At 48.0% G+C, this 27,999-nt stretch overlaps 1 pseudogene; it reads left to right on the top strand.

Moving 5' to 3' along the window:
* The window catches only part of LOC123346982, a 33,926-nt pseudogene extending 8,644 nt beyond the window's left edge, over positions 1-25,282 (top strand).
* Positions 25,283-27,999: the final 2,717 nt, after the last annotated feature.

Below are 27,999 nucleotides of genomic sequence, written 5' to 3'. Positions count from 1 at the left end.
AGAAGTATCCAGAAATGCTTCAAGTGAGGTCGAAGGTGAAGCCAGTTGTTCTACCAAACAAACTGTGACAGATATTCCAGCTGCTGCTGGGAAAGAAGTATCTGAATCTGAACCACTGACTGATGATCCAGGAGATTGGCCGTCTATAATATCAGACAGGCAAGTGTGTGACATTGTTGCACGTGGCCCACTGCAGCAGAATGAAAGTTACGAATTTCCATTTAACGAGGAAAGACGGAGGTTCACAAGTACTCATTTCTATCGAACCATGGCAAATGGCGAGAAAATAAGACGTTCATGGTTAATGTACTCAGTTCAGAAAGATGCCATTTTTTGTTTTTGTTGTAAATTATTTGGCACTGGCAACATACCGCTACGTCGTGGAACATCTGCTTAGAAAGCACTGTCAAAAAGACTTCAGCAGCATGAAACAGGCAAAGGTCATCAAGACTGTATGGTGAAATGGTTTGACCTTCGGTCAGGCATAGTAAACCGTACATCTATTGACCAACTCGAATTGCAGGCTTTTCTGAAAGAAAGAGATTTCTGGAGAAATGTTGTCAAACGCATGGTTGATGTCGCTATTTTCTTGTCCGAAAGAAACTTGGCATTTCGAGGAAGTAATGAAAAGCTCGGCGATCCTTCGAATGGCAACTTTTGGGACTGTTTGAATTGCTTGCAAAGTATGATACTGTCCTCAGCGAACTTTTACAGAGAATTAAGAAGGCAGAGACACATGTTCAGTACCTCAGTCCACAGATCCAAAACGAGCTGATTCAACTTGTTGCCAGTAACATTCAAGAGGCCAACATAGCGCAGCTTAAAAAAGCAAAATATTATTCAGTTATTTTGGACTGTACTCCTGACGTGTCACATGAAGAACAGATGTCTGTGGTGTTACGCTTTGTTGAATGCAACGGTGAAGATGGTGTCAATATTCGTGAAGCGTTTGTTGGTTTTCTTAATGTTCAGGATACAACTGTCGAGGGCTTATTGGAAGCGTTTCTTGAAAAGGCAAACAACTTAGGAATAGACATTGCTAACATGAGAGGCCAAGCTTATGATAACGGTGCAAATATGAGAGGAAAGAATAAAGGAGTTCAAGCCCGCATGCTAGAAATAAATGACCGTGCCTTGTATGTACCATGTGGAGCTCACACTTGGAATCTTGTGATCTCAGATGCGGCAAAGTCATCGAAATATGCCGTTGACTTTTTCGGTTTGATTAACAGAATATACGTTATCTTTTCTTCGTCACCTTCACGTTGGGATATACTTCAAGAACATATGCCAATATCTGTTAAAGGGTTATCGGACACTCGTTGGGAGTCGAGAATTGATGCTGTGAAGCCATTGTGTTATCACCTTGAAGAATTGTGCAATGCTTTGTCATCTTTGCGGGAATATGCGCTCGAAAAGAAAGATGGCACTACAGCAACAGAAGCCGGTGTGCTTTTAGACCATGTTACTACGTGGCCTTTTGTTCTGACTGTGTACACGTGGTACGATATACTATTTCACGTCAATAAAACCAGCAAATTAATTCAGTCACCAGATGTGTCAATTGACGTACTGCAGGCAGAAATCGGTGCTACAATGAAGTTTTTGGAAGACTATCGAAATACAGGATATAACTCTGTGGTCACAAATGCACGTGAAATAGCAGAGCATATGGGTATTGAGCAGGTGTTTCCAGAAACCAGGGTGCGACGTAAGAAGAGAATGTTTGATTACAAATGTGCTGATGATTCGAGTCGTCTTTCTGCTGAAGAAAAATTCAAATCGCAGTTTTTTCTTGTTCTCACTGATCAGGCCATATCTTCTGTTTCGTCGCGATTTGACCAACTCATGGAGTGGTATAAGTTGTTTGGATTTCTGTACAACGCTAACAGCCTCTGTGAAGCAGTGTCACAGAGAAAATGAACTGGAGAATCACAGCAAAAATTTTGAAAGAAAAATGGGAGACATTGATGCCAACAAACTCATAATGGAATTGAATCGTTTTATTTATGTCATCGAGAAAGAGAGAGGACTTGTCACGGCAAACAATTTTTTAATGTACATATACAAGAACAGCCTTCAGGAGATATATCCGAATCTTTGCATTTGCATCAGAATTCTTCTGACCACACCAGTTACTGTCGCCGGTGCTGAAAGGAGCTTCAGCAGAATGAAACTGATCAAGAATATCCTGCGCTCAACTGTGACAGATGACAGGCTTTCTGCGCTTGCAGTTATCTCAGTCGAAAAAAAGATTGCCAGATCTCTGGACTATGACGCATTGATTAACCAATTTGCGGAGAACAAGGCTCGAAAGAAGCGCTTTGCGTAAATACGGAATACATGTACACTGTAGGCCTATGTATACATAATATGAACCCTGTATATTGTATAAAATAAATACCGCATTCCAGTTTCTGCATTGTAAGGGGCCCCGGACATATGTTCAGAGGGGACCACGTTCTTTGTTGCTACAGCCCTGACCCTGGGGCTCCACGAACCTCTCCAGCTGAGCTTCAGCTCCTTGGGAAGGCTTCAGGGAGGCACCTCCCTCCCAGTACTGAAATGCATAAGGGCACTGCCTCCTCCCTCCCCCCACCCATGGCCCTATGCAATCAGGGACAACTATCGTGATCTGCACAAGGAGGAGCCTCCTACAGTCACAGAGACACACGGCCCTTCTCAGCTGTGCTTCAGAACTGGGGAAGGCCAGGTACAGTGTGATACTATTCTCAGGAGCCCAGAGACCCCAGGCCTGGGGTAGGATGGGGAGCAGGGACACAGGCTGGGGATCTTACCTCCTTCCATCCATTCTTTCAGCCATCCACTGAACTTCTATGCAGCTCTCTGTGTTTCTCACCCACTCACTATCTGTCTGTTCATCCATCTCTCTTTCTCTCCCTCTATATTGTTCCATCCATCTACCTCTCCTCCCCTCCTGTCATAGGTTTCACCCCCACTTAGAGCTGTTCGGTTTCAAAATGGGGACCTGCATGGACTCCTCTAAACTAAAAATTCTAGTTTAGATCTGGTAAAAGCTGCCACCACCCAATAATGTACGTGTATTGGGACACAGTCCTTCCTCAAAATCCTTGGGGATCCCAAGAGCCCCAAATCCATGGAGTTTTTACACCTAGGAGAAGTAAACCATTTTTTCTTGCTTCCTCCCCCCTCCCTTTTCCTAGGAGAGATACCGGGATCCAACTACAGAGGGACGCCTTTCTTATCCCTCCTCCCCTTTCCCTGAGAATTCACCCAAGGAAAGATTAACCAAGTCCTTAACAGAAAAGATTTATTAAAGAAAAAAAAAGTAAACTATCTCTGTAATACCAAGATGGAACAATACACAGGGTCTAAACTTATTAATTTCTGGAGAGAATTCCCCCTCCCTTCTTTTTCAGTAAAAGCAATAACAGTACAGAATTAAAGAAATTTTATAGCAAAACACAGAATTGCAAATACAGAAATAAAAGTATAAGAATATTAGTTCCTTGCTAATACTCACTAGCTTGAATAGAAGAATTTATTGCAGAAATCTGGGAGGACTTGATTAAGATGTCTGGACTTCCTTAACTCCCAAGAGAGACTCTCTAAAAAAAAACAGAAAAAAACTTCCCTCCACAGGGATTTGAAAATATCTTGTCCCTGATTGGTCCTCTGGTCAGGTGTTCACAGGTACTGCTTGTTAACCCTTTACAGGTAGAAAAAAACCTTAACCCTTAACTAACTGTTTATGACACCTCCATCCTGCGATCTGTCCATGTCTCTGATCTTATATTGCCTCTTCATTGTTCTTTTTAATCCATCCTTCTCCCTGCCATTCATTCTGTCTTAACAATTCACCTCTCCCTCTCTTTCTCATCCATCCACTCTCTCTCTATATTCATCTCTCTCTCTCTCTGTCTCTCTCCTCCCCATCTCTGGGATTTCTTTCATTCTATCGCTGTGGATTCTGGGCTTCTAGGAGACCCTGCCAGTTGAGAGAGGCTCAGGGTATCCCTCCCAGCCGGGGGCAACCTTCCCCCAGGTAATTCACTCACACACTGAGCGGGTTTGGTCCCTGGGATGAGGGGTATTCTGTGACACTGGCTCTGAACATCCAGTTTGCTCCATTCCCCTCCTTTTGAGACCTGCCCCAGGGCCTCAGAAGAGTGTGGGGCAGCACCTACAGCCTCAGGGCTTATCTGCCTAGGGGTCCTATAAAGGTAGCCAGCCAGTCAGGCAGCAGCATAGACAGCTGCAGCATCACAGCAGCCAGCAAACAGAGCTGTAAACAGGGGAGTTTCACTGGGAGTTTACAGGGGGAGTTGTCAGAGGAGACTTAGACCTAGGCGGAAGAACTGACAGGCTAGTGAAGGGAGGGGGTGGTGGTCTGCCAGTGTTCTGGTGCCTGTTGGGGGTTTGTTTTGGTTTTTGTTTCTTTGCTTAACAGGTTTTCAGTGGGAAGGCTATGACCTATACAGAGGCAGCAGTGAAAGACACAATGAGGATGACCAGATGTGGAAGCTGCAGCATGTACATGATCCTGGAGGGGGTACCTGAAAAGAGTTTTGTCTGCATGAAGTGCCGCCTGATAGAGCTGATGGAAGAAAAGATCCGAGGACTGGAGATGCAGGTGGAAACTCAGGTCGAGTTTAGAAGGGGGTTCGAGCAGATGATGGAGCAAAGAAATGAGGCGGCTGAAGGGATAATCTCAGACTTGCAGATGGAAACAGGACCTAAGAATTCTGAGGGGAGACTGCTGAGTGAGGAAAGTGGACGGTGGAAGCATGTGACTAAGAGAACCAGGCAGAGGAAAAGATGGGCCAGTGAAGGAGAAATAGAGCTCAAGAACAGGTTTGCAGAGTTGGAAAATGAAGAAGGGACACAGCAGGTGGTCACTGAAGGTGAGAGGGCAAGGAAAAAGAGAAGAGCAGCTAGTCCTACAGGAAGAGGGGAAGAGTCAATGGAGACAATACCAAATATGAGCCCCAGGAGAATACAGGATGGGTTGCAGAGGATTGCAAGGGCGAATAGGAATCGAGAGGACTTGCAGCCAGTGGGAGCAGGGGATAGATCAGAGAATCACACTGTCACCAGGAAAAGGCAGGTCTATGTGATTGGGGACTCCTTACTGAGAAGAATAGACAGGCCTGTAACTAGAGCTGCTCCAGAGAACAGAAGGGTGTGCTGTCTGCCGAGTGCTAAGATACGGGATGTGGACCTGAGGCTGAAAAGGATCTTAATGGGAGCAGGAAAGAATCCGTTGATTATCCTTCATGTGGGAACGAATGATATGGCTAGGTTCTCGCTGGAATGTATCAAGGGAGACTATGCCAGACTGGGGAAGACGCTTAAGGAAATCGAGGCTCAGGTGATCTTCAGTGGGATTCTGCCTGTTCGTAGAGAAGGGCAACAAAGGTGTGACAAGATTTTGGCAATCAACAGATGGCTCAGGCAGTGGTGCTATAAGGAGGGCTTTGGGATGTACGGCCACTGGGAAGCATTCATGGACAGAGGACTGTTCTCTCGGGATGGACTTCACCTGAGTAAGGAGGGAAATAGACTTCTAGGATGGAGGCTCGCCCAACTGATTAAGAGAGGTTTAAACTAGGAATTTGGGGGAGATGGTTGGGAGATGTCCAGGTAATCTCCACGCCGGAATTTAACACCGAGAGGGAAGAAAACAAAGTAAGAGAGGATACAGCCATGAGCAGAAGAATGGACATAAGGAGGAAGGGTAGTGTAGATACCAGCCTAATAGGTGATACTGGTGGTAGAATGTCTGTGCCTAACCAGATAAAGAATGTCAGTGAAGCCAAACGGCAAAAATTAAGCTGTCTGTACACTAATGCGAGGAGCCTAGGAAACAAAACGGAGGAACTAGAGCTACTGGTGCAGGAAGTGAAACCGGATATTATAGGGATAACAGAAACATGGTGGAATAGTAGTCATGACTGGAGTACAGGTATTGAAGGCTATGTGCTGTTTAGGAAAGACAGAAATAAAGGCAAAGGTGGTAGAGTAGCATTGTATGTCAATGATGAGGTTAACTGTAAAGAAATAAGAAGAGATGGAATGGATAAGACAGAGTCTGTCTGGGCAAAAATCACATTGGGAAAGAAAGCTACTGGAGCCTCCCCTGAGATAGTGCTTGGGGTGTGCTACAGACCGCTGGGATCTGATTTGGAGATGGATAGAGACCTCTTTAATGTTTTTAATGAAGTAAACACTAATGGGAATTGTGTGATCATGGGAGACTTTAGCTTCCCAGATATAGACTAGGGGACAAGTGCTTGTAGTAGTAATAGGGCTCAGATTTTTCTGGATGTGATAGCTGATGGATTTCTTCATCAAGTAGTTGAAGAGCCAACAAGGGGGGATGCCATTTTAGATTTGGTTTTGGTGAGTAGTGAGGACCTCATAGAAGAAATGGTTGTAGGGGACAACCTTGGTTCGAGTGATCATGAGTTAATTCAGTTCAAACTAGATGGAAGGATAAACAAAAATAGATCTGGGACTAGGGTTTTTTATTTCAAAAGGGCTAACTTTAAAGAATTAAGGAAATTAGTTAGGGAAGTGGATTGGACTGAAGAACTCGTGGATCTAAAGGCAGAGGAGGCCTGGAATTACTTCAAGTCAAAGTTGCAGAAACTATCAGAAGCCTGCATCCCAAGAAAGGGGGAAAAAATCATAGACAGGAGTTGTAGACCAAGCTGGATGAGCAAGCATCTCAGAGAGGTGATTAAGAAAAAGCAGAAAGCCTACAGGGAGTGGAAGATGAGCGGGATTAGCAAGGAAAGCTACCTTTTTTTTGAAGGAGAGGGTAGTTAAGGACATTGAGGTCAATGGTAATTGGGACAAAATACAACATGGTTTCACAAAAGGTAGATCATGCCAAACCAACCTGATCTCCTTCTTTGAGAAAGTATCAGATTTTTTACACAAAGGAAATGCAGTGGATCTAATTTACCTCGATATCAGTAAGGCATTTGACACGGTTCCACATGGGGAATTATTAGTTAAATTGGAAAAGATGGGGATAAATATGAAAATTGAAAGGTGGATAAGGAACTGGTTAAAGGGGAGACTACAACGGGTTATACTGAAATGTGAACTGTCAGGCTGGAAGGAGGTTACTAGTGAAGTTCCTCAGGAATCAGGTTTGGGACCAATTTTATTTAACTTTTTTATTACTGACCTTGGCACAAAAAGCGGGAATGTGCTAATAAAGTTTGCGGATGACACAAAGCTGGGAGGTATTGCTAACACAGAGAAGGACCGGGATATCATACAGGAAGATCTGGATATCCTTGTAAACTGGAGTAATAGTAATAGAATTAAATTTAATAGTGAAAAGTGCAAGGTCATGCATTTAGGGATTAATAATAAGAATTTTAGTTATAAATTGGGGACGCATCAGTTGGAAGTAACGGAGGAGGAGAAGGACCTCGGAGTATTGGTTGATCACAGGATGACTATGAGCCGCCAATGTGATATGGCCGTAAAAAAAGCTAATGCGGTTTTAGGATGCATCAGGCGAGGTATTTCCAGCAAAGATAAGGAGGTGTTAGTACCGTTATATAAGGCACTGGTGAGACCTCATCTGGAATACTGTGGGGGCAAAAGACATATCTGTCTTTAAGACTAAGCTTGATAAGTTTATGGAGGGGATGGTATGATGGGGTAGCCTAATTTTGGCAATTAATTGGGCAATTGATCTTTGATTATCAGCAGGTAAGTATGCCCAGTGGTCTGTGATGGGATGCTAGATGGGTTGGGATCTGAATTACTACAGAGAATTCTTTCCTGGGTGCTGGCTGGTGAGTCTTGCCCACATGCTCAGGGTTTAACTGATCACCATATTTGGGATCGGGAAGGAATTTTCCTCCAGGGCAGATTGGCAGAGGCCCTGGAGGTTTTTCGCCTTCCTCTGCAGCATGGGGCACGGGTCACTTTCTGGAGGATTCTCTGCAGCTTGAGGTCTTCAAACCACAATTTGGGGACTTCGATAACTCAGACATAGGCTAGGGGTTTGTTATAGAAGTGGATGGGTGGGATTCTGTAGCCTGCATTGTGCAGGAGGTCAGACTAGATTATCATAATGGTCCCTTCTGACCTTAAAGTCTATGAGTCTATGAGTCTATGAGATTTCCAGAGCCAGATGCAGATGGTGCTGCCCCACAGCAGGGGGCAACGTTAGCTGGTCTCCCTGACCCCGGAGACTCTTAGACATTCAGCTTCACAGTTCGGGGCTGCTTCATCCCAGGCACTGGGGGCTCAGCTCAGGGGAGCAGGGACTCCAGACTCTACCCTGGTGTCCAAGCATGTGAGCATCAAGCAGCAGGGATCTGGGGACAGCAGAGCTTGAGGTGAACGGACGTGAGTCTGGGTTATTACTGGGGAGGGTCCAGGAGCTGGGGAGCATGTGGGATGGTTAGCTTTGTTAGCTCTGTCCTATGGGTATGGTAAAACTACTCTACCTCCCAGGGGTGATGTGAGGATAAACCCATTTGAGATTGTTAGGTGCTCAGATATTGTGGTGCTGAGGACCAGATAACTACCATAGATTGGTAGATTTGGTTAGGGTTGAAATCTGTCTTATCCAGGGCCCCTAACCCACAAACATATTCAGGAATAACTTTCTACTGGGGAGTAGGTAATCACTTGGGTATGCAGCCACACAGAGAAGTACATACAAATAATAGATTCATGTTTACAGTGGCAGTAGAATCATAGAACCATAGACATGTAGGACTAGAGGGTATTGCCAGAGGTGATATGGTTCACACCCCCATATCGAGACAGGAATAAGATTACCTAGACCATAGCTGACCAGTATTTGTCTAGCCTGTTCCTAAAAAACTCCCAGGATGTTATGGATTTCATGGTGCAATCCAGACTAGTGTCACCCCTGCACTGCAACCTTGGCTGCCCCACAATGTTTTCCTGTTGTAGATTCCAACACGGGTCACTCATGGATCAGCAGGTTGGTCACACCCTGCGTGTCTGTGTGCAGCCACAGCCTGGTCCAGCAACTCTTACCCAGCAGCTTGACCACGAACACCAGCCACACTCTGGCTTCTACCAGCCTGGGTTACTGTTTGTTGGGTGACTCCAACACATTCCTAGTCCAGAATCCCCACCCACACCTCCAAGATGTGTGTTCTGCACTGCCCAGAACTCTCCTGGACAGTTCAGATATTTTAGGTCTGTTGTCCCTGTGAGGGGATCAATATCCAACAGTTTGCTACTTTAAATGGAGTCACTCACACAATTCAGTTTCAACACAGCAATGGATCAGTTTGGATTACAAAATAAAAAACACGTTTATTTCACTACAAAGAGAGAGATTTTAACTGAGTAGAAGTATAAGGCATTAAAGGCAGAAATGGTTACAAGAGCAATAAAAATAAAGACATTTCTGTTATGTCTTGTTACCCATCCCCTGGCATATATATCCTAGAACTGCCACCAACGGCCACAGCTGCACTTTTCCATGACAACTTGTTTGAAGTATTGTTGTAGTCAGGTTGGTCCCAGGATATGAGCAAGGCAAAGTAGGTGAGGTAATCTCTTTATTGGACTTACTTAAGTTGGAGGCTTCAAAAGAAAGCTGCACAACACCTTCAAAAGATGGGCCTGAGAACTTAAATTCATAAGTGTTCTTGTGAAAGATTTATGTTACAAATCTGCCCGGGGTATCAGGTGATCAGGCTGAGGCCGCAGGATCTTAGGGGAGGTGATGGAGGAGCACACCAAGTGACTAAATTTTAAAGCTTTATTAATAAAATAATAAAATAACAGCGGCGAATGTTGGGAATGCTCCCACGTCACTCAGAGGAAGAAAGAAAGTATTAGTGCCCCGTGTTAGGATATAGACATTCAGGCCTGTCTGCAAAGGCCTATACTTTAAGTATTTAGGTGCATTCTTATCGCTTAGCTAGTTATAGAGGTATAAAAGAAAGAATCAAGATCACTGTCTGTGTAATGGCCTTCTCTTACTGTGACAGGCTAAGGCCTTCAGCTAAGATGTAGTTAGGCAGCCATAAGCTGGGAAGTGTATGGTCACATCCTCACATTCCAAACTAGTCACATTGAAATAAGGTGCTATTGGGCTGTTAGGAATACAATCCTGTCCTGATATTCCTATCACCTCCAGAGAAAGGGTAAAGCCTAGAAGATGTAAAAGGAAACTTAGTTTAATAGCATCCTGTCTGGCAAGAACTCACTTATCAATAGACACAGCTGGAAAACCCTTATGTCTGTATAGATGTAGTTGTGAAATCCTCACCTCTGTATTGTTTTGTATGTTTATTTGCATGGTCTCTGTCTGGTTCTGTGATTGTTTCTGTCTGCTGTATAATTAATTTTGTTGGGTGTAAACCAATGAAGGTGGTGGAATATAATTGGTTAAATAACCATGTTACAATATGTTAGGATTGGTTAGTTAAATTTCAGTGAAATGATTGGTTAAGGTATAGCTAAGCAAAATTCAAGTTTTACTATATAGTCTGCAGTCAATCAGGAAGGAGCGGGGGCGGGGGGAGAAATGGGAACAGGAACTGTGGATGGGGGAATTAAAATCATGTCTTGCTAAAGGGGAAAATGGGAACGGGAACAGGAACCGGGACACAGGCAAGACTCTGTGGTGTCAGAGCTGGGAAGGGGGACACTAAGGAAGGAAACTGGAATCATGCTTGCTGGAAGTTCACCCCAATAAACATTGAATTGTTTGCGCCTTTGGATTTTGGGTATTGTTGCTCTCTGTTCATGCGAGAAGGACCAGGGAAGTGAGAGGGTGAAGGAATAAGCCCCCTAAAACCCCTGACCTAACCCACTTTCATACTCATACCCACGTTACCCGAGACTGGCCAAGCCTGGGTGTAACATAAGAAGAAGAAGGGAAAGGGTGGATGGGAATTCTTCTCTTGTTCACGGGTCATCCAGGGTGCGCTGTTGATCTCCAACTTGCTTCAGCTCTCAGGAGGGTTTTTAAGTCCTGGGTTCTTTTTGGGGCATTTCGTTCAGGGACCTGTGTTCCTTGTGCTCTTTGTACCAGTCCAAACTGGTCCTCCATGGCTTTCTCAGCTTTCCCAAAACACACCAGCCTCAGGGAAGTGAAAATGGTTGTCTCCCTGCCCTCCTGCACTGGCCTTCACTGTCTCGCTCATTTTTGCAGCCCCTGTGGTTCTGTTCAGCTGAATCCTTTTTTCTCACGACTGGTCGGGGTGGAATAGGTCCCCATCTTTCTTGGCCGGCAGCTGAGAGTCAGATGTGTGCTGTGGCCTTGGGCTGGAGTCAGCATCTTATCTTCGGACTGAGGTAGATGAAGTGTGGAGTTAACCTGTTCTCTGCTCTCTCCCTCCCTCTTTGGCCTCTCACAACCTGTAAAAGAATCTTTCACTCCACTCTCACACCTTTGACCCTTCCCGACATGCTTTGCAATGCCTGCACCAGCATTATCAACATACAAGGCTGATCTGCCTCCCCATTGGACCCCCTGAGTGAGGGGGTCCTTGCAGCTGTGACATTCTGGACACTCAAAAGCATGGACTTAACTGAGACTCTGGTTTTATGACCTGTAGTGAGGCCGAGTTACCTCCCGCCGAGCGGGAGAGGGAGGCACCATTACATTTCTCTTGGAGGGTGGATCCAAGATTTCCCTGCCCGCCTCACTGGAAGCATCAGGGCATGGCTGGAAGTATAAAAGGCCAGCTCAGCATCACAGTTCGGAGAGACCGGTGGAGGAGAAGGATGCTCTGCCTATTCGGCCACATCTGCGAGAGGAACATTTGCCTGACTGTTCCTGATCCTCAGACGCTGACAAGGACTGGCCCCGCGTGCCTGCCGCAGTGTACCCTGAGGATCCGGAAGAAGCCTGGAGGCTAGATGTACTAAACCGCGGGCTGGCAGGAAGTGGCCCCGGGCAACCATGCAGCAGCTGGCTGCCAAGCCAGGGGTGGCTCAGTCTGTATGTTGCGGCTGGATCCCCATCAACGAAGGAGCAGACAATCCTGCCCCTGCCAGGGCCCTGGGCTGGGACATGGTGGAGTAGGGTGGGTCCACGTCCCCCCACCATCCCACCCCAAGGTGGCTGACTCCCTACACTGTTCAGAGAAGCCCTAGCCCTGAAGAGGAGCCTCCCTGACCAGCTGCCTGAGCCCCAGCCAGGCTGAAGCCAGCCCTGAGACTGCTTTGCTTGCTGGCCACCTGAGCCTCCTCAAGCCCAGGACAGCTCACCTAAGACCGTTTTTTTGCTGGCTGCCTGAGCTCCGCCAAGGCCAAGGCCAAGGCCAAAGCCAGCCCTGATAGACTCTGTTTAAGGGCTGACAGCTTGGGCCACCCAAAACCAGGCTAAAGCCTGACTAGAACTATTGATTACACAGCCCTATTGTGGGCTTGGGTCTGTCCTGCAGACTCTGGTCCTGGCCAGAAGGACCAGCGTGAGTGGCCTCCCTCTGAGCGGAAGAGGGAGGGACCATTACAGGCCCATTACAGCTGGGTCTGACTGTTATAAAAAGGCAGTCAACTGCGAACCAGCTGAGCAGCGAACAGCAGAGAGGCAAACAGAAGGAGTTTGCCTGGGAGTTCGCCTAGAGTGAGCTCTTAGAAGGAAGAGACCATGGATGCTGAGCGATCTGCCGTTGTGACCTGCACAGGATGCGCCATGTTTGTCTTCCTTCCACAGGATAGAAGCGACTTTGTCTGTACAAAGTGCAAGCTGATCTCCATATTGGAGGAGAAGATTCAAGGTCTGGAGAAACGGATTTCAACCCTGCGTTCCATAAAAGAAAATGAGGATTTCCTGGATAGACGTCAGGATCAGCTTCAGTGGTCACAATGTTCTGAAGATTCAGAGCAGGCTACGCAGCGGGGACAGAAGGCCAGTGAGGATAACTGGCGGCATGTGACATCCAGAAGAGGAAAGAGTACCAGAAACGTCCATGTACCAGAAACACAGATACAGGTGAGCAACCGTTTTCGTGTTCTCTCCACAGGTACTAGTGCAGAGAGTGGAATGGATGATACATCTGATGGAACAGAGCAGAAGGAGACTCCACTGATTGGAAGGCATGAGATGCGCCGTCCTAGGGATGGGGGTTCCACGACCACCACTCCCAGGAGGAGGAGGAGGGTGGTGGTGGTCGGGGACTCTCTCCTCAGGGGGACGGAGTCATCTATCTGCCACCCTGACCGGGAAAACCGAGAGGTGTGCTGCTTGCCAGGGGCTAGGATTCACGATGTGACGGAGAGACTGCCGAGACTCATCAAGCACTCGGATCGCTACCCCTTCCTGCTTCTCCACATGGGCACCAATGATACTGCCAAGAATGACCTTGAGCGTACCACTGCAGACTATGTGGCTCTATGAAGAAGGATAAAGGAGTTTGAGGCACAAGTGGTGTTCTCGTCTATCCTCCCTGTGGCAGGAAAAGGCCAGGATAGAGACCGTCGAATCGTGGAAATCAACGAATGGCTACGCAGATGGTGTCGGAGAGAAGGGTTTGGATTCTTTGACCATGGGATGGTCTTCCAAGAAGAAGGATTGCTAGGCAGAGACGGGCTCCACCTCATGAAGAGAGGGAAGAGCATCTTTGCAAGCAGGCTGGCTAACCTAGTGAGGAGGGCTTTAAACTAGGTTCACCGGGGGAAGGAGACCAAAGCCTCGAGGTAAGTGGGGCAGTGGGATACTGGGAGGAAGAACAAGCAGGAGACTGCAAGAGGGGAGGACTCCTGTCTCAGACTGAGAAAGCGGGACAATCAGCGAGTTATCTTAAGTGCCTATACACAAATGCAAGAAGCCTGGGGAACAAGCAGGGAGAACTAGAAGTCCTGGCACAGTAAGGGAATTATGATGTAATTGGAATAACATAGACTTGGTGGGATAACTCACATGATTGGAGTACTGTCATGGATGGATATAAACTGTTCAGGAAGGACAGGCAGGGCAGAAAAGGTGGGGGAGTTGCGTTGTATGTAAGAGAGCAGTATGATTGCTCAGAGCTCCGGTATGAAACTGCAGAAAAACCTGAGAGTCTCTGGATTAAATTTAGAAGTATGAACAACAAGGGTAATGTCGTGGTGGGAGTCCGCTAGAGACCACCAGACCAGGGGGATGAGGTGGACGAGGCTTTCTTCCAGCAACTAACAGAAGTTGCTAGATTGCAGGCCCTGGTTCTCATGGGTGACTTTAATCACCCTGATATCTGCTGGGAGAGCAATACAGCGGTGCACAGACAATCCAGGAAGTTTCTGGAAAGTGTAGGGGACAATTTCCTGGTGCAAGTGCTGGAGGAACCAACTAGGGGAAAAGCTCTTCTTGACCTGCTGCTCACAAACAGAGAAGAAATAGTAGAGGAAGCAATAGTGGATGGGAACCTGGGAGGCAGTGACCATGAGATGGTCGAGTTCAGGATCCTGACACAAGGAAAAAAGGAAAGCAGTAGAACAGAGACACTGGACTTCAGAAAAGCAGACTTTGACTCCCTCAGGGAACTGATGGGCAAGGTCCCCTGGGAGAATAACATGACGGGGAAAGGAGTTAAGGAAGGCTGGCTGTATTTTAAAGAAACCTTATTGAGGTTGCAGGAACAAACCATCTCGATGTGTAGGAAGAAAAGTAAATATGGCAGGCAACCAGCTTGGCTTAACAGTGAAATCCTTGCTCGTCTTAAACACAAAAAAACAGCTTACAAGAAGTGGAAGATTGGACATATAACCAGGGAGGAGTATAAAAGTATTGTTCAGGCATGCAGGTGTGAAATTAGGAAGGCCAAATCACACTTGGAGTTGCAGCTAGCCGGAGATGTTAGGAGTAACAAGAAGGGTTTCTTTAGGCATGTTAGCAACAGGAAGAAAGTCAAGGAAAGTGTGGGCCCCTTGCTGAATGAGGGAGGGAACCTAATGACAGAGGATGTGGAGAAAGCTAGTGTACTCAATGCTTTTTTTGCCTCTGTCTTCACAGACAAGGTCAGTTCCCAGACAGCTGCACTCTGCAGCACGGTATGGGGAGGAGGTGACCAGCTCTATGTGGAGAAAGAAGTAGTTCGGGACTATTTAGGAAAGCTGGACGAGCACAAGTCCATGGGGCTGGATGCGCTGCATCCGAGGGTGCTAAAGGAGTTGGCCGATGAAATTGCAGAGCCATTGGCCATTATCTTTGAAAAATCATGGCGATCGGGGGAGGTCCCGGACGACTGGAAAAAATCTAACGTAGTGCCCATGTCATGGGTCTACCCTCACTTGAAACTGGGCGGTTTCAAAGTGAGGACCCGCATGTCACCATGTCAAAGGTCTCACCCCCACTTTGAGCTTGTGGGTTCAAAGATGGGGACCCGCATGTATTCTGCCACCACCCTAACCCTTAGGGTGGGGTTCCTTCTCGCCGCCACCACTCAATCAAGAAATGTGGATTGAGACACAGTCCTTCCCCAAAATCCTAGGGGATTCCAAGAGCCCCAAATCCATGGAGTTCTTACACCCAGGAGAAACAAACCATTCCCCCTCCTTCCTCCCCCCTCCCTTTTCCTAGGAGAGATACCGGGATCCAACTACAGAGGGGTACCTCCCCCTCCCCTTTCCCTGAGAATCCACCCAAGGAAAGACCAACAAGTCCTTAATAGAAAAGAATTTATTAAGAGAACAAAAAGAAAGTACAGAATCTTTATGAGCCCAAGCTGGACACTCATAGGGTATAACCTTATCAATCTCTGGAGAGAATCCCCTCTCCCCCTTTTCTCAGTAAAAGCAATATCAGCAAACAGGAATAAAGCATTTCCTTTAGCAAACACACAATTGCAAATGTAGAAATCAAATCATAAGACTAATTCGCCTTTCTAATTAATACTCACTATTAATTAGTAGAAACTACTCCAGGAGAACTTGGAGACATGACTGTCCTCTGTTAGATCCAAAAACAGTTCTCACTAAAGCCTGGTCTACACTAGGCGTTTAAATCGGTTTTAGGAGCGTAAAACCGATTTAACGCCACAACCGTCCACACTAGGAGGCACCTTATATCGATTTTAATGGCTCTTTAAACCGGTTTCTGTACTCCTCCCTAACGAGAGGAGTAACGCTAGTATCGGTATTAACATATCGGATTAGGGTTAGTGTGGACGCTGATCGACGGCATTGGCCTCCGGGAGCTATCCCACAGTGCACCAGTGACCGCTCTGGACATCATTCTGAACTCGGATGCACTGGCCAGGTAGACAGGAAAAGCCCCGCGAACTTTTGAAATTCATTTCCTGCTTCCCCAGCGTGGAGATCTCATCTCATCAGCACAGGTGACCACGCACAGCTCATCAGCGTTAACAATGCAGTCTGCTGAGAATCGTAAAAGAGCCCCAGCATGGACTACACGGGAGGTACTGGATCTGATCGCTATCTGGGGAGAGGATTCAGTACTAACAGAACTGCGTTCCAAAAGACGAAATGAAAAAGTATTTGAAAGAATTTCTAAGGCTATGACGGATAAAGGCCACAGCCGGGACTCAGTGCAGTGCAGAGTGAAAGTTAAGGAGCTCAGACAAGGCTACCAGAAAACCAAAGAAGCAAATGGAAGGTCAGGGGCAGGTCGAAAAACATGCCGCTTCTATGCTGAGCTGCATGCAATTTTAGGGGGCTGCGCCACAAGTACCCCATCCCTGTTCGTGGATTCCGAGGTGGGGGTTGTAATCTCTGCCATGGCTGAGGATTATGCAGACGGGGAAGAGGAAGATGAAGAAGAGGAGGAAGACCTAGCAGAGAGCACACAGCACTCCGTGAGCCCCAGCAGCCAGGAGCTTTTTATCACCCTGACGGAATTACCGTCCTCCCAGCCCTCACAAGCCACTATCCCAGACAATGACGCCATGGAAGGGACCTCTGGTGAGTGTACCTTTGCAAATATCAAACATTTTTTTTAAAAAAAGCCTTTTTTAATGATTGATTTGCCCTGAGGTCTTGGGATGCATTCGCAGACAGTATAGTTACTTAGAAAAGTTTGTTAACATGTCCAGGGATTGAGAGGAAATCCTCCAGGGACATCTCGATGAAGCGCGCCTGTAGGTACTCCAGAAGCCTTTGCAGAAGGTTTCTGGGCAAGGCAGCCTTGTTCCGCCCACCATGGTAGGACACTTTACCACGCCATGCATGTAGCAAGTAATCAGGTATCATTGCGTGGCAAAGCATAGCAGCGTATGGTCCCGGTGACTGCTGGCATTCAAGAAGCATCCGTTCTTTATCTTGTTCTGTTATCCTCAGCAAAGTGATATCGTTCAGGATAACCTGGTTAAAAATCAGGAATTTAAGTAAGTGGGGGGTGGCCATTTTTCTACTGGGTTCGTGGACTGCATCAGCTTAAAAAAAAACTTTCCTGCACGTAGCGAAGCGGGGGGAGGGGAGGAGTGAAATGCCGATGATCTTTTCTGTGTTTGGTCACCGGCGATCTTCCCCAAGGCACCAGACACGCAGTGGGTGGGGGGGGGAAGGTTGTTGATTAGCAGGGAGCTAGCGTGGTATTAGCCATGCGTTGTTGGGGGGGAAGGGTTAAATCACTACAGAAGCCGAAAGACAGTGGCTTACCATGGCCGCATGCAAGCTGAATTATGATGCCTGGACCTGCGTCTGTGAGATCTGTAACTCCAGAGCTGCAGGCACTCACTATTAAGATGAAAAAATGCGACCTTGTAGGGAAATCACATGTGCTAGGTGGTGAATACTGCTGTTCACTGTGAAATAGTATAACCATTGTTCTGTAAAATGTATTTTTCTAAATATTTATCTCCCTCATGCAGCTGCAAATTTATCAACCATCCCTCCTCCATCCCAAAGGCTAGCACAGATAAGGCGGAGGAAAAAGAAGACGCGAGATGAGATGTTCTCGGATATTATGGAAGTTACACGCAATGAAAGAGCTCATCTGAATGAGTGGAAGGACGTGGTTTCAAATTACAGGAAAGAGGCCAGTGAACGTGAGGACAGGAGGGACAACCGAGATGAGAGGTGGCGGCAGGAAGATCAGCGGTGGCGGGATGCAACTCTGGGGCTGCTGCGTGATCAAACTGACATGCTCCGGCATCTTGTGGAGCTTCAGGAACGGCAGCAGGATCACAGAGTGCCGCTGCAGCCCCTGTATAACCACCCTCAACCCTCACCATGTTCCATATCCTCCTCACCCAGACGTGTAAGAACGCGTGGGGGGAGGCTCCGTGCACCCCCCACTCCACCCCCGTGGACAGCCCAACCAGAAGGATGTCGTTACTGTGAATTTTTTTTAATGGCCTTCTCCATCCCTCCTATCCTCCTCCCAAACCACACCCTTACTTCTCTCCCTCTTTTTATAATGAATCAATAAAGAATTCATGCTTTTTAAATGAGAGTGACTTTATTTGCATAAGTAAGCTGTACTCGAAGGGGGAGGGTGAGTTGCTAACAGGGAATGAGTCAGTCAAGGCGGGGTGGGTGTTCATCAACAAACACAGCAGTCACACTGTACCCTGGCCATTGATGAAGCTCGTTTTCAAAGCTTCTCTGATGCGCACCGCTTCCTGGTGTGCTCTTCTAATCTCCCTGGTGTCTGGCTGCGCGTAATCAGCGGCCAGGTGATTTGCCTCAGCCTCCCACCCCACCATAAAGGTCTCCCCCTTACTCTCACAGAGGTTGTGGAGAATACAGCAAGCAGTAATAACATAGGGGACATTGGTTTGGCTGAGGTCTGAGCGAGTCAGTAATGTCCGCCAGCGCGCCTTTAAACGGCCAAATGCACATTCCACCACCATTCTGCACTTGCTCAGCCTGTAATTGAACAGATCCTGACCCCTGTCCAGGCTGCCTGTGTATGGCTTCATGAGCCATGGCATCAAGGGGTAGGCTGGGTCCCCCAGGATAACGACAGGCATTTCAACATCCCCAACTGTTATTTTCTGGTCTGGGAAGTAATCCCCTTGCTGCAGCCGTTTAAACAGAGTAGTGCTTCTGAAGACGCGAGCGTCATGAACCCTCCCTGGCCATCCCACGTGGATGTTTGTGAAACGTCCCTTGTGATCTACCAGTGCTTGCAGCACCATTGAAAAGTACCCCTTGCGGTTTACGTACTGGGTGCCCTGGCGCTGCGGTGCCAAGATAGGGATATGGGTTCCATCTATCGCCCCCCCACAGTTAGGGAATCCCAGTGCAGCAAAGCCATCCACTATGGCCTGCACATTTCCCAGAGTCACAATCTTTTGTAGCAGCAGCTTAGTGATTGCTTTGGCTACTTGCATCACAGCAGCCCCCACAGTAGATTTTCCAACTCCAAATTGATTCCCGACTGACCGGTAGCTGTCTGGCGTTGCAAGCTTCCACAGGGCTATCGCCACTCGCTTCTCTACTGTGAGGGCTGCTCTCATCTTGGTATTATGGCGTTTCAGGGCAGGGGCAAGCAAGTCACAAAGTTCCATGAAAGTGCCCTTACGCATGCGAAAGTTTCGCAGCCACTGGGAATTGTCCCACACCTGCAACACAATGCGGTCCCACCAGTCAGTGCTTGTTTCCCGGGCCCAAAATCGGCGTTCAATGGATAGAATCTGCCCCATTACCATCAGGATCTCCAAAGCGCAGGGGCCCGCGGTTTGAGAGAATTCTGTGTCCATGTCCTCATCACTGTCATTGCCGCGCTGCCGTATCCGCCTCCTCCTCGCCTTGGATTGAAGGTCCTGGTTCAGCATATACTGCAGGAGAGTGCGCGAGGTGTTTAAAACATCCACGATTGCGGTATGGAGCTGAGCAGGGTCCATGCTTGCTGTGTTATGGCGTCTGCACAGTTCACCAAGCAAAAAAAGGCGCGAAACGGTTGTCTGCTGCTCAGGGAGGGAGGGGTGAGGCTGTACCCAGAACCACACGCGACAATGATTTTTGCCCCATCAGGCACTGGGATCTCAACCCGGAAATGCCAAGGGGCGGGGGAGGCTGCGGGAACTATGGGATAGCTACGGGATAGCTACCCACAGTGCAACGCTCCAGAAATCGACGCTAGCCTCGGACCATGGACGCACACTACCGATTTAATGTGCTTAGTGTGGCCGCGCGCACTCGATTTTATAAAATCTGTTTTACAAAACCGGTTTATGCAAATTCGGAATAGTCCCGTAGTGTAGACGTACCCTAAGACAAAGGCTTCCCTCCACAGAGATTTGAAATTATCTCATCTCTGATTGGTCCTCTGGTCAGGTGGTCACCAGGTACTACATGTTAACCCTTTACAGGTAAAACAGACCTTAACCCTTAACTATCTGTTTATGACACGCCCCCCAAATCGCCAACAGTGGGAACTACTGGTGGTGATTTCCTCCTAGAACTGTAAAATAAACAGATAAACAAAACACATGCACTATTACATATACTACTAAGTATGTAAACAACAAGATATTTGACATTGAAGAACACTTTGTATGCATTTGACCGGACATACTTGGCAACGTCCTTGCCCATCCTCCCCCAGTGGAAGGAATGTTTTTAACCTGTTTTTGCTTTGTTGACCCCAGAATGCCCACTGGGATGTTAGGGCCCAAGCTTAAGAGCTTGTCCCAGTACTTAGTTGGAACTACCAACTGTCTTTGAGGATGCTGGCCTTCCTGGTGTCCACCAGAAAGAATGTGCTTATATAAAAGTCCTTGTTTTACAACAACTGGAATTGGGTAGAAGAGCTGAGAGGCGGTGGGTTGCTGCGTGCCGCCGCCCAAGCTTTCTTAAGGCTGTTATCGGCTTCCTGCTCTGTCTGGAACTGTTTCCTTGAGGCGGGAGACACCAGTTGCTCTGGGAGCGATGTAGGTGATGAGGTTGTTTCCATTGACTGTGGACCGCTGTCCGCTGGTGCACAAGGTGATATATCAGGCTCTGGCTGAGCCTGTTGGGTAGAGTTGTTTGCTGCTTTTGCCAGTTTAGGCCCGTTGGCGCCCCCTGGCGGTGGAGTTGCAAGCGCTGGCATCAGTGCTGGCGCTGGTTCTGCCGCTGGTTGCTTTTCCAGTTCCGGTCCTGGGACTGGATGTACTATGGTTGCTGTAGTTGTTGGCATGAGATCCGGTTCCACCACCTCTGTCTGGGTCTCTGGTAACACAGACAGGGTCCTGGTGGATGGCTCAGGAACAGGGATGGGAGTGCCTGCTTGTTTGGCCTGGCCGCGGGTGACCACTCCCCCCCTCTTGGCCACCTGCACATGGTTGGCCAAGTCTTCCCCCAGTAGCATGGGGATGGAATAATGTGAGGTACTTAGCAAGTGCGACAAACAGGACAAACCAGTTTTTTTGGTCTTCTCAGTATATCAGCAAACAGCAACTACACATTTGCAAATGAAAAGGTTTTGTTTCTTTTCTATTCAGTCTCTCGGAAATAGAAAGGGTTAGGAATTGGGGAAACTAGTTCACTAACTGCAAAGGGGTGTGGCCAGCACCAAAAAGCAACACCAGCAAGCCACACATAAAATTCACTAACTGCAGAGGGGTGTGGCCAGCACCAGAAGGCACTGTTCCCCATCCCAACAAATTTCCCACCTACATGGAAGGTGAGCACACTAAGGCCTTCTTCAAAAAGGTTAAAAGGACCTGCCATGGGTACAGCATCCCTGAAGACCAGTACAAGGACTGGTCAGGAAAGTGTACTTTTGCTGTCTATTACAATTATTCCATCCCCATGCTACTGAAGAGTTTTTCCTCAGCATAGCCAGCAGAGAAAAAAACCTCCTAACCCTGAAAACTGCTTTAAACTGCCTTTTCCTCCAGCTGCCTGTCCAAGCAAACAGAAGAAAAACTGCTTCCAACAAAGCCCTCCGCTGCCACCATGTCATGGGTCTACCCTCACTTGAAACTGGGCGGTTTCAAAGTGAGGACCCGCATGTCACCATGTCAAAGGTCTCACCCCCACTTTGAGCTTGTGGGTTCAAAGATGGGGACCCGCATGTATTCTGCCACCACCCTAACCCTTAGGGTGGGGTTCCTTCTCGCCGCCACCACTCAATCAAGAAATGTGGATTGAGACACAGTCCTTCCCCAAAATCCTAGGGGATTCCAAGAGCCCCAAATCCATGGAGTTCTTACACCCAGGAGAAACAAACCATTCCCCCTTCTTCCTCCCCCCTCCCTTTTCCTAGGAGAGATACCGGGATCCAACTACAGAGGGGTACCTCCCCCTCCCCTTTCCCTGAGAATCCACCCAAGGAAAGACCAACAAGTCCTTAATAGAAAAGAATTTATTAAGAGAACAAAAAGAAAGTACAGAATCTTTATGAGCCCAAGCTGGACACTCATAGGGTATAACCTTATCAATCTCTGGAGAGAATCCCCTCTCCCCCTTTTCTCAGTAAAAGCAATATCAGCAAACAGGAATAAAGCATTTCCTTTAGCAAACACACAATTGCAAATGTAGAAATCAAATCATAAGACTAATTCGCCTTTCTAATTAATACTCACTATTAATTAGTAGAAACTACTCCAGGAGAACTTGGAGACATGACTGTCCTCTGTTAGATCCAAAAACAGTTCTCACTAAGACAAAGGCTTCCCTCCACAGAGATTTGAAATTATCTCATCTCTGATTGGTCCTCTGGTCAGGTGGTCACCAGGTACTACATGTTAACCCTTTACAGGTAAAACAGACCTTAACCCTTAACTATCTGTTTATGACAGCCCATCTTTAAAAAAGGGAAGAAGGAAGATCCAGGGAACTACAGGCCAGTCAGTCTCACCTCAGTCCCTGGAAAAATCATGGAACAGGTCCTCAAGGAATCAATCCTGAACCACTTAAAGGAGGGGAATGTGATCAGGAACAGTCAGCATGGATTCGCCAAGGGCAAGTCATGCCTGACTAACCTAATTGCCTTCTATGATGAGATAACCGGCTCTGTGGATGAGGGGAAAGCAGTGGATGTGCTATTTCTGGACTTTAGCAAAGCTTTTGATACAATCTCCCACAGTATTCTTGCCAGCAAGTTAAAGAAGTATGGGCTGGATGAATGGACGGTAAGATGGATAGAAAACTGGCTAGATGGTCCGGCTCAACGGGTAGTGATCAATGGTTCCATGTCTAGTTGGCAGCCGGTATCAAGTGGAGTGCCCCAAGTGTCGGTGCTGGGGCCGGTTTTATTCAATATCTTCATTAACGATCTGGAGGCTGGTGTGGACTGCACCCTTAGCAAGTTTGCAGATGACACTAAACTGGGAGGAGTGGTTGATATGCTGGAGGGTAGGGATAGGATACAGAGGGACCTAGACAAATTAGAGGATTGGGCCAAAAGAAATATAATGAGGGTCAACAAGGACAAGTGCAGAGTCCTGCACTTAGGACGGAAGAATCCCATGCACTGTTACAGACTAGGGAACGAATGGCTGGGCAGCAGTTCTGCAGAAAAGGACCTAGGGGTTACGGTGGACGAAAAGCTGAATATGAGTCAACAGTGTGCCCTTGTTGCCAAGAAGGCTAATGGCATTTTGGGTTGTATAAGTAGGGGCATTTCCAGCAGATCGAGGGATGTGATCATTCCCCTCTACTCAGCACTGGTGAGGCCTCATCTGGAGTACTGTGTCCAGTTTTGGGCCCCACACTACAAGAAGGATGTGGATAAATTGGAGAGAGTCCAGCGGAGGGCAACCAAAATGATTAGGGGGCTGGAGCACATGACTTATGAGGAGAGGCTGAGGGAACTGGGATTGTTTAGTCTGCAGAAGAGAAGAATGAGGGGGGATTTGATAGCTGCTTTCAACTATCTGAAAGGGGGTCCAAAGAGGATGGATCTAGATTGTTCTCAGTGGTAGAAGATGACAGAACAAGGAGTAATGGTCTCAAGTTGCAGAGGGGGAGGTTTAGGTTGGACATTAGGAAAAACTTTTTCACTAGTAGGGTGGTGAAGCACTGGAATGGGTTACCTAGGGAGGTAGTGGAATCTCCTTCCTTAGAGGTTTTTAAGGTCAGGCTTGACAAAGCCCTGGCTGGGATGATTTAGTTGGGTTTGGTCCTGCTTTGAGCAGGGGGTTGGACTAGATGACCTCCTGAGTTCCCTTCCAACCCTGAGATTCTATGATTCTATGATTAGAACAATTTGTAACACACCCTGCTGTCTACTTACCTTCCATTGTCTGACAACTGCAGAGGTGTTAATTTCCCACTTCATGTTTATTGCCACTTCATTTTAAATGGGCTCCTGCAACATGTTTAACCAAGGCCGGCCAGTGGAAGTGTGTTCCTAATAAAGAGCCAGCGGGGAAGGGAACAGGAGGTGGAAGCTGTCAAGTTGAGCTCCAGCTCAGAAGGGCTGGGAGTGATGGCTTTATGAAGTGGTGACTGGGACAGAAGAGGAGCCCTGGGTGTGGTAGAAGACCCCAAAGCTGAATATAAACTTTTGTGTTGCTGTGATGGGCTTTCTTTTGGGACCTGGAGGATTGTTTTGAACTGTTTCTGTTATTGAATGAGCCCCGGGCAGGGCTGCTGTTAGTCATGAGACAGACTGTATGGATTTCTTAAGGAGTCCTGAAGAGGACAAAGAGAGGCTAGCCACCACAGACCTAACCTGGCCATGAGAGGGCTCTCGGGAGGCAGGCAGAGAGGGGGGCTGTTAAAGTATCTTATGACTGCTATCGATTGCCACAGATCCACTGCTCTATGATTTAATTACTCGGCATATTATTCTTATGGATAAGAATAAAACTGGAGTCATAGTTAGGAGACACAGTCACAACCAGGACCAGCAGAAATAAAGAAAAAAAAGTCCCTGTTGGAAAGAGCTTACAATCTAAGCATCAATTTTCAATGACAAATCCATTTCTTGGCATTTGGATCCTATTACTCCCACCAACTGTCACAGATCCAGTTTTCTAGATCTAGCCACTGTTTGGTTGTGCAGCTTTGGCAACTCCATCCTGCAGACCATTCTGACCATGCTGCTGCCCCAGTGCGACCAGAACTGGGTCAACCACTTCTTCTATGAGGTGCTAGCCCTGCTCAAGCTGGCCTGTGTCGACACCTCTGTCAATGAGGCCCAGGGATTTGCTGTCAGTGGTCTCTTCCTGATGGTGCCACTGGCCCTCATCCCGGTCTCCTACAACTACATTGTTACCACAGTGCTGAGGATTCGCTCAGCCCAGGGCAAGCTCAAGCCTTCAACACCTGCGTCTCCCGCCTGGCCATGGTGTCACTCTTGTACGGCTCCACCATTTCCATGTATCCACAGCCTCCATCCAGCTACTCGCAGGACCAGGGCAAGATGGTCTCCATCTTCTATGGCATCATCGCCCCCATGCTCAACTCCCCGATCTATACGCTGAGGAACAAGGATGTCCAGGGGCCCTAAAGCAGGGGGCTGGGGAGGCTATTGTGGAGAAAAAGGACATGAGCCAGAGAAATGAGTTGGGACTGGCTGGCTTGGTTCTCTATGGGGCAGCAGCTCCGATCCAGTCTCAGGTGAGGGAGACTGGCTGGCTCAGGGGGCCAGACAATGGGATATGGAGCCTTTCCCATCTTGGAGGTTTGCATTTTAATCTCTCTGATCATGTGCCCACATGCTGCTGGGACTGGGAAACCAGAGGTCAGTCACCAGGAGTCCCAGAAGGCAGAAGAGTGTGAAAAAGGCCCAGCAGATGGTGTTGGGCCCTGCACCGTGTCCTTCCTTGGCTCCATCCATGAACAAAGCTGGCTCTGCTTGGAGAAGACTGAGCGATGTGGGCATCTGAGAATCTTCAGCTCCAGCCAGCACAGACCAGACATACACCTAATATTTAATCCCTCTGATTCTCTCTTACTGAATATTGATCTAAAATCACCATCAACATTGCCCCCCTCTGTATTTAATTCTCAGATACGGATAGTTTGGGGGCTTCTTCCCTCTTCTCATGTTAAACTGCAGCTACTTCACCACCTGGGCAGAATGTTCACCAGAGTCAGCACCCTGCACCAGGTGCTCCTGCTCTCATCAATGCTCCTGCTCTTCTGGCTGCGCTGGTGGTACAGCACCATGCCATCCACTCCTGGCAGGACCCATGTGCTCCTCCTCTCCAGCTGGCACTCGTGCTCCACCTTCTCCAGCCAGCTCTTCAGCCAGCATCCCGACATCTTCCACCTGATGGAGCTGGCCAAGAATATCTGCCACCTCCTGCCTGAAGGCAGCCCAGAGTTACTGCAGGGGCCCACCTAGGACCTGCTCCATTCCCTCTTCTGGTGGGAGGTGGCCACGATACAGGACTTCATGCTGCAGCCCCATTGGGTGTCATAGGTCTTCCAGCATGTTGACATTGTGAGGTCTGTGGGGTGCCAGGCCTGCTCTCAGGCCTGGAGGCACCAGCCTCGCTTCCACCAGGTGCAGATCTGAAAGACGGCCATGGAGGTCTTTGTGTACAGGCCAGTCAGCTCAGAGGAAGAGCAGACAGAACAAGTGCTTCCTAAAGAAGAGACTGAGGCTCCCACAAAGGGGTGGGATCTTTTCTACGATCTCCACTGAGGATTCAACGCAGTGGTTGGACTCTTTGATAAGAAGGCCTTCCAGAGCAGGGACATCATGACGTCCACAGAGTGCCAGGCTCACTGCAGCACCAACCCCCATGGGAATGTGGTGGAGGCCTGTGTCATCTACAGCCACATAGCACTGAAGGTCATCAGGTTCTTCCAGCTGGAGGCGCTCTACCCGCTCTTTGCGTCCACATCATTCACCTGGTCCAGGACCCCCGAGCCATCTATGCCTCTCGCCTCTCACCTCTCACCCAACACCTATCTGGTCATATTCAAAGACTGCCACAGCCAGGACAGCATGTACGTGGCTGCAGTGCGCTGCCCACCTCCTGCCCTGTGTGACACTACCTCCTGACCTGCTATAATGACTTGGTCAGGGATCCACTGTGCCAGGCGGCCAAGTGGTACCACTACACTGGCCTGGCGTCCTCCCTCAGCTCAAGCCCTGGGTGCACAACATCACCCACTGATCCAAGCCTCTGGACCTTGTGACACTCCTGGTGTGGAGGGATTCCAGCAAGGTCTCCTGGCCCTGGAGGCACCAGCTAATCTTGCACCAGGTGCAGGAGATCTGGAAGCTGGCAATGGAGATCTTTGTGTACAGGCCAGTCAGCTCAGAGGAGTGGTAGAGGGACCTAGCACTTCCTAGAAAAGAGATCAAGGCCTAGAGAAAGGGTGGGGTCTTTTCTCCAATCTCCCCTGAGTATTCAGAGCAATGGTTGGATGGTTGGATAAGGAGGAGCTGCCTCCTCAAGCAGAGAACCCACTAGGGAATATGTCACACACTTGTCCGGTGATTTTCCAACAAACCAGGGGGTGGATGCTGTGAGGATCAGTTAGGAAATGCAGACCCAGCTACCTGCACTTCTGTGGAGCCAGAGATAGAATCCCTTTCCTACAGCACTAAATACACAAGACCAGTTCACCTAGAAGCAATCTGTCCTGCTGCTAGATCCTTTATCCACCCTGCAGAGACAGATAGTAGACAGGACTGGGAGTCAGGACTCCTGGGTTCTCTCCCCAGCTGTGGGAGGGAAGTGGGGAAGGTTTGGGAGTCAGGATTCTTGGCTTGTCTCCCAGCTGTGGAGGGGAGTGGGGTTTAATGAGTTAGAGCAGCATACTTGTCCTGGATGCTAAGACTGATCAGCCAGCTCTTATCCAGAGATCTAGAAAAGCTGTACTGCCATCCCATCTCCTGTGTCAGTCTTTTGTTAAAGACAGGAAACCACCAGTCACAGCCATCAATTGAACTAAAGCCCTTTCTTTCCCACTATGAGGGATTGTCTGACAAAAGAAAGGAATCTAATTGCTATCCTCTCTGAAAGGGGCTTTTGAAAAGTTTGGGTTCCGTTCAGTTCTCAGAACAAGTCAATGGCGGATTGAAACTGATGAAATTCTTTTTCCTCTGGTGCATCTGATTCAATACATTTCCAGACTTTGGCATGAATTTTCTAGTGTTTCGCCCATGAGATTGAGCCGGCTGAGGTCTCTGTCCTCAGAACCCTGAACCAGGTTTGACTGCTTAGTGTTGTATAAGTGACAGGATCATGCTAACACCTGTGATCT

Source organism: Mauremys mutica, chromosome 12 (assembly GCF_020497125.1).
Source record: "Mauremys mutica isolate MM-2020 ecotype Southern chromosome 12, ASM2049712v1, whole genome shotgun sequence".
NCBI lineage: Eukaryota > Metazoa > Chordata > Testudines > Geoemydidae > Mauremys > Mauremys mutica.
This window is presented reverse-complemented; position numbering and strand designations above follow the sequence as displayed.